Here is a 7638-nt window from a genome sequence, read left to right on the forward strand (position 1 = left end):
TGGGCTGGGAAGGGAAGGGAACAATAACACACTTCTCACTTTAGCCCCATGGCTCAAAGCATTTAGTAGGGAGCTGGTACAAGGGGAAAAAAAAAATGGGAATTTATGGTTTGAAATCCTACATGGCTCTTCTTGCCAACAAAAACACACGGCTCCCACAGTCTGACCTGCTGAAACAGCCATCTAGGCTTTAGGGGCCGAAGCCTAATGGTTCCCCAGGGGCAAAGCTGCAGTTATGCCAAAAGCCATCAAGAGGAACCAACCGGAAAATTCCAATCATTCTGCCACATGGCTGAGTTGTAAAAGCAGATCCCGCCCCTCTCCGCACCCAGTTAGGAAGGAAGAATGGATAGCAGTACAGAAAGTCAGTTTCAAACCCGTTGCAAAGCTGACCCTGAATAACCTCATTTTCTCTCTTGGACCCTGAACATGAGCCAGTTACCTGTGATTTAATACTTTTCTACCCACCTCATCTCAGTGCGAGACCAAGGGCAATTATGTAGACCCCTCTCTCAATATGACCAATTTAAAGTGACTGTCCACGTACCTTCCCCGGCTCTAAAACACAGAGGGATAGTTGTGAACAGAAATGCATTCATTTGGCAAGTATTTACAAGGACTACTATGAGAATGACACCAAGAAAAGTTCTGTTGGAAGATATAAAAAAGAGAACAGAGCCTGCTCAAGGAGCTCACAATCTGGTTGAAAGATAATAGATGAAACAGTAAAAAGTTAAACAGCAACACAACAGAAGAGGCAAAGGTAAGATGTGATGGACACCCTTAGTCACTGTTGGTAAGAATACAATTTATTCAGCTTTCCAAGGAGGCAAATGTTGGCAGTAGGTACGTTTTCTTTGGATCTAGTGTTTCTATTCCTAGGCATTTATCTTAACAAAATAATCAAAGATAGTGACAAAGATTCATATATAGAGATACTTAGTTTTTTGGTTTTGTTTTTATTGAAGTATAGTTGATTTACAATGTTTCAGCTATGCAGCAAAGTGATTCAGTTATACATATATGAGTGTGTGTGTGTGTGTGTGTGTTCTTTTTCAGATTCCTTTCCATTATAAGTTATTACAAGATATTTAAATACTTTCCTGTGCTATATAGTAGGACCTGGTTGTTTATCTACTTCATTTATAGTAGTTTGTATCTGCTAATCCCAAACTCCTTATTTATCCCTCCCCACTCTTTCCCTTCTGGTAATTCTAAATTTGTTTTCTATGTCTGTGAGTCTGTTTCTGTTTTGTAAATAAGTTCATTTTTATATCTTTTTTTTAGAGTCCACATATAAGTGATATCATATGGTATTTGTCTTTTCTGTCTGACTTATTTCACTTAGTATGATAATCTCTAGGTCCGTCTATGTTGCTGCAAATGATACGATTTTATTCTTTTTTATGGCTGAGTAATATTCCATTATATATACACATATATCTCATATCTTCTTTATCCATTCATCTGTCAATGGACACTTAGGTTGCTTCCATGTCTTGGCTATTATAAATAGTGATGCTCTGAACATTGGGGTACATGAATTAGACTTTCTCTAGATATATGCCCAGGATAGGATTGCTAGATCATATGGTAACTCCATTTTTAATTTTTTAAGGAGCCTCCATATTGTTTTCCATAGTGGCTGCACCAATTTACATTCCCACCAACAGTGTAGGAGGGTTTCCTTTTTTCACACCCTCTCCAGCATTTATTATTTGTAGACTTTTCGATGATGGCCATTCTGACTGGTGTGAGGTGATACCTCATTATAGTTTTGACTTGAATTTCTCTAATAATTAGCAATGTTGAGCATCTGTATGTCTTCTTTGGAGAAATGTGTATTTAGGTGTTCTGCTCATTTTTTGATTGGGTTTTTTGTTTGTTTTTGATATTGAACTATATGAGCTGTTTATATATTTTGGAAATGAATCCTTTGTCATGCACAACGTTTGCAAATATTTTCCCCCATTCCATAGGTTGTCTTTTATTTTTGTTTATGGTTTCCTTACATACAAAGATATTTGATGCGGTATTCTTTAGAAGAGTTAAATCCTGAATACAACCTCTTTGTGCAACAATACAGTTGTGGTTAAGTAAGTCTAGATGTACATGAGATACTGTATGACTCACAAAAACCATGACTTTGAGGAATATTAAATAAGATGGGGACTTGTCTATGTAAAGCAAAACAGACAGCAAAATTGGTATATAACGGATTTCCTTTCTTTTTTAAATATGCATGTCTGCACAGACACACAGAAAAAGACCAAAAGAAATACACCCACCTGTGTTTCAGTTTCCAAGGTAAGAATTGCTAGCTGGGGAAAAAGCTGTCTCCAGGAAGAGGTTTATGGGGTTATTTTTATTTTCTTCTCTACACACTGCTATGTTATCCAAATTTTCTACAGTAATTCTACTTTTACAACCTAGAAAACAAAATTCCAAATAATATTTTTAAAAAGAGCATGTGTATTTATTTAGGGTCTACCATGAGTCAAGACCTATATGAGATACTTCTTAAGCATTATATTTAGTCCTCACAATAACCCTGTTAAGGTATTATGATATCCATTCAAAGATGACAAAACTAAGACTCAAGTAATGCTCTCAAAGTTAGTGGCAATGTCAAGATTTGAACTCAGATACCGTCTTTCTTTCTACTCTGCAGCTGTGTCAAAGTAGGAGTAAATTAAATATCAAACATGTTAAACATTCAAAAGGGTAAGAGATCACTGTGGGCGGGGCAAGACTAGTCAGAGAAGATTCTGTGTAAGAAGTAGAATCTTGCCTTTGAAGATTAGAAAAAATTTGGATAATGGCTAATACATACTGAGCTCTTACTGCAATCCAGGTTCTGTTCTAGTGCTTTACAAACAGTAACACATTGCTCCTCCCAGCAACTTACGAGGTGGGTGCTATTACTGTACAGGCGATTTGCCCAGGGCACAGAGTCCGTAAGTTGTGCAGGCAGTCTGAACCTAGACCTTCTAAGGTTTTTCACCGTTTCCTTCTGCATCTCCGGACGTGGTAATGACAGCACAGAAGAACATCCAGAGCAAAGAGCATCTGGGCACGGTCAGCAGGCGGGAGTGGAGTGTGCTCACGTGAGGAAGCGCGTGTAGGTGGGACAGGGAAGGTAGGAGGTGATGAGAGAATGGTAACTGGGAAACAGTAAATGACAAGGGAAGTACGGTGGGTGAGGTCACTGGATTAAACAATACAAATCTAAGGTTTGGGTTATCTCTACTCCTTTGGGAGACAGAGATGAGCCTCTGGGTGGGGTAGGGGGGAGGTAATCGGCAGAAAAATGTGTTCCTGTGAATGTTCTGCTCGCTTTCCTACAGCTCCCTCATTCCAATCGCATTCCAGCTTACAGAAGATAAAGCCAGGTGGGGATTTTTGTTTATCTTTCTAAGAAGCCCTGAGAACAGAGAAGGAAGATGTCGGGCCGCAAGGTCCGGTTGAGAAAGCTCTCTCCACAGAACACGAATTCATTTTATTTCCCACCAAGATTCCCACTGAGCTGCAAAATGGTATGTTCACTCTGACTGTAGCTACCCGGTGTTTTTTTAGGGCAAAGTCTGGAAGGGGTTATGAAAAGGCAATCCCTTTTTGTGGTCATGTTACTAAAGTTTCCTTTAACATTAATACATCATCCTTTCAATAAGATTGACTAAACGTGGAAAAAGATATTTCAGTTAGCTCTCTGGACACAGACCTTGTACTGCTCAATGTCAAAATCCTATCTGTCACGTCACCCAAAGCCACTAGTCAATGAGCAGCCCCTGCATTGCAGGTTCTTCCCACAAAGGTTCAGCCTGTTCCTTTCACCCTCTTCTGGGCACATCCATCAAGGCTCTGCTGAGCATTAATAGCACTTAGCCTCGAGCCTGTTTTTCTAGGAGGAGGGAGATGATTCAGCTTTGGTCTCTGCAGGGAGGACTCTGCCCTGTCCTACCCATCCCGGGTGAGTCAGCACACAGAGCCAGTTTTCTTGGCCTTCTTACAAATTTTACAAAAGCTGAAATTTCCTTTCAACGGTGTGATTTAAAGCGCTGCAGGAAGTAAAGCGAATGACACAGAGAATGCGGTCACTGGCCAGCAAAGGGTCTACAGTCTGGCGGGGTGAGAGCTGCGGGCATCGCAGCAACAGCACACGACAGCGTGTGGGATAAACAGTGGGGTAAAGCAGCAGCTCCGGTGGGGCCAGCTCTGAGGGCTGGGGGCTCATGGAGGAAGGACGTTGGCCAGAAAGGACCGGGAGGAAGATCCACTTTGGGCAGGGCAGGCTGGGAAAAGCAGAGAGGAACACACAGAAAATGTGGGAAAGGCAAGAAGGAACGGAGCGAGTGGAGGAGCTGTGAGAGGCCTGGGCGGCTGGGACCCCAGACGGGCGGGCTGTCGGGCGGGGTAAGGGCATGGACTTCCCGCAGCTAATGGGGGTGTGGGCTGCAGGTAGGTTTGATCAAGGTGCTTCAGCGAAGGAGGGGTGTATTTCAGGACAATTAAGGTGACACAAAAATGACAGATGTGGGAGAGACTAGAGAGAGACCCAAGTAAGAGTCTACTGCTAACTGGGCATTCATGAAAAAACTGAGGAAGATCTCAATGTACTGATCTGGAATGGTCTCCAAGACACAGTGCTAGAGTGAAAAATAAAGTACAGAATAGTGTGCATCTGTCCGTCTGTACATCTATTAAACTACCATTTGTGGGGAAATGACAGGAGGGAATATATGTGCATAATGACTTAAATATGCAAAAAAAAAAAACCTCCAGAAAAATATACAAACAGCTGATGAAACTGGATGCTTCCTAGAACGAACAGGCCCCCCTGGGGAACAGGAATTGGGAGGAGACTATTTATGTGTCCTTTTGTATCATTAGAGTTTGAATCCATGTAAAGATACAAAAAAATTTATAAAATTATACTTTAAAAAATAATCTGTTGCCTTTAAAAAATATTTTTAAGAATTTTCCTGTCTTTAGTAAATATGTATTGTTTTTAATAATTAAAGCTTAACTTTTTTTAAAAGGTTTTATGTGCCTATTATAATAATCTGAGTCAGAGAAGTTAAGGTTTGGACTAGAGCACTCGAGGCAGGAATATGAGGATGAGGTGGATGCAAACATCTCATTTCCAGAGTCCCCTAAGCCTGTGCTTCTCACACTGCGGCCAAGGGGGTTGGTGAGGGGCAGTGGCAGAGTTTACTCAAGTTACAGCCTAAGCGGGGAGCAGTTTTCTGGAGCGCTCACTTTACTTGATGGAGTCATTTAAAAGAGTTTCGTATTGAAATAGATGGTCAGTGTAAAACATAGGACTTCTAAGAAAGCTTCCCCCCTACAGGGTGTTCCTTTTGGCTGCACTTTTTGGATATCCCCCAACACACACACACACACACACACACACACACACACACACACACACACACACGCAGGTGTTCATTTTCCTCTGACAGCACTTTGGAGGGCCTATTTGAGAAGCCCACACTGGCAAGCCCATGCCATGCAAACGGCCCCACGTGGCAAGCTTCCAGCATCCTGACACCCTTTCTGCCTTTTGACCCCCACCACTTACCCCAACCCTCTGGACTCCTCACTCCCCCATCCCCCAGCGTCCGACCTCTTTGTTCCTGCTCTTATTTACAGCCCCACTTTACCTTTACAACTGAAGCACACCCGCACTTTACATGTTAACCATCCCGACTTCTCTCATTAACATAGACTTTCCAGGACCACCCTGAGAAATCGAGGCCCTTTCACACTACTGCAGCCTCCTAGGGGGCAGCACTCCCGCCACGCATTCTCAGGCTGAAGAACGAGGGAGGGCACGGCTCATTGGTAGAGCGCGTACTTAGCACACATGAGGTCCTGGGTTCAATTTCCAGTACTTCTGTTAAAAACAAACAAGTAAATTAAATAAACCTAACTACCCCCAAAAAAATCCAAAAAAAAGGTCTTTCAAAAATGTAACAAGACTCAATGCCTGATTTAAATGGATAGAAAATAGAAGTATTAGATGCACTTTTAAAATCTATGCAAGCTTAACCCCTGGGGCTCAGGGCTGGGTGGCAAACTTCCAAAAGAAGCCCAACTGCCGTGAATCATTATATATGAGAATTTGTCTAAACCAAATCCTAACTGGGACCTGGCATTAGCCCACACATTTTGCATATTCCCTGCTGGGACCTGCCACCAACACTGTGGGTCAGGTATGTGTGACCCTGTCCATTCCTGTGGCCTCCACTTACACTTCACGGACCAGGTTTTGGGCTCTTTCTCCCTCCCCCACTGGCCTCCAACTCTCAGTCTGGGCCTGGTTCCGCCTTCTCAGCACTGACCACTCATCACAGTGGGAACAGGGAGAGGGAGGAGCCAAAGGAGCGCTTGAGCGGACAGAAGATTGAGACGTCCATTGACATCATCACAGAACCATGAGGGAGGGGCTTTTGAGCACCGTGATGAGGACACTTGGGAGGTAGTTGGTCCAACAGTTAATGTCAAGCAGACCTGTGCTTAAATCCTTCCTGTTATTGTCAACTTTATGACATATTGATAAGACTGGGTACCATCTATTGCCCATTTTCTATTGGCAGAGTTCCTAATATGCTTTATCTCATTTAATCCTCACAGCGATTCTTCGAGTTGAGTATTCTTACTTCCCCATATTACAGATGAAGAAACTGCGCTGTAGAGAAGTTAATTTGTCCAAAGTCACACAACTTTTTAAGTGGTAGAGCTGTGATTCCCACCCAGGTCTGACGCTGAAGTCGATGCCTTTAGCCAAATAACTACTGAGTAGCCAGGGAAGAAATCAGAAGTCAGATTCTTTCCTCAGCCATGTCCAGTCTACTAATAACCTCATCCAAGACAATCTTCTAGGCTCATTAAAAGATGTTCTTCCCCATACCCTTCCCTCCCCAGTGAATCTTCTGCCCATTCATTTTTTACACTCTATGTAATCAATCAACAAGAGAAACTCAGGGCAGCCGCTCACCTGAGCCTGCCTGCTTTCCCCTTGAGAGTGTACTATCCATCCCTTAATAAATCCCCACCTTACTTCCTTAACCACCGTGTCTTGTCTCTGAATTCTTTCTGCGATGAGGCAAGAACCTAAACACTGGCAACCGAATGAGCCGGCAGAAGAAATGATGGAAAGAAGATCTAGGAGAGAGTAGATGACTGATGGAGTAAAATCTCTGAGACGTCAGGGAGGAATGAGAACCAGAGCACAGGAGGAGGGATTAAGCTAGGAGGGGAAGAGGGATGTGTAATCCACTTTAAAAGGAGAAAAGCAAGAAAGAATCAGTGTAGGTTAGATATTACGCCATTTAAAACTTAACAAAGCTCTCCAGGATGGGTACTGTTTTCCCCACTTTCCAACTGACCCGGGAAAGTTGGATTACTTGCTCACAGTCACAGAGGAGGACCTAGGTCTTCTGACTCCTAGCTGCTTGGAACCCAAACTGTGATGCTCATTTGCCCACAGTATTTTGAAAGCTTAAGTTCCCCATAGGAAGTGCCCTGAAAATGACTGAAATTTAGTAGTGTTCTTGTTTTATGACTTGATAAGCCAGAGCGGAAACAGCTTTTACAGGAACACATATGTGGTGCCACTTGGTAGAGATCTAGTGA

General features: G+C 42.8%; 1 long non-coding RNA gene across 1 annotated transcript; it reads left to right on the plus strand.

The window, feature by feature from the left end:
* Window positions 1-7015, plus strand: LOC106728734. Its single transcript, XR_004314025.1, has 4 exons — window positions 1-846; window positions 2255-2307; window positions 3041-3536; window positions 6637-7015. It is a non-coding gene; the product is annotated as an uncharacterized LOC106728734 (long non-coding RNA).
* The last annotated feature ends 623 nt before the right edge of the window (window positions 7016-7638 follow it).

This window comes from Camelus ferus, chromosome 21 (assembly GCF_009834535.1).
Source record: "Camelus ferus isolate YT-003-E chromosome 21, BCGSAC_Cfer_1.0, whole genome shotgun sequence".
NCBI classification, from domain to species: domain Eukaryota; kingdom Metazoa; phylum Chordata; class Mammalia; order Artiodactyla; family Camelidae; genus Camelus; species Camelus ferus.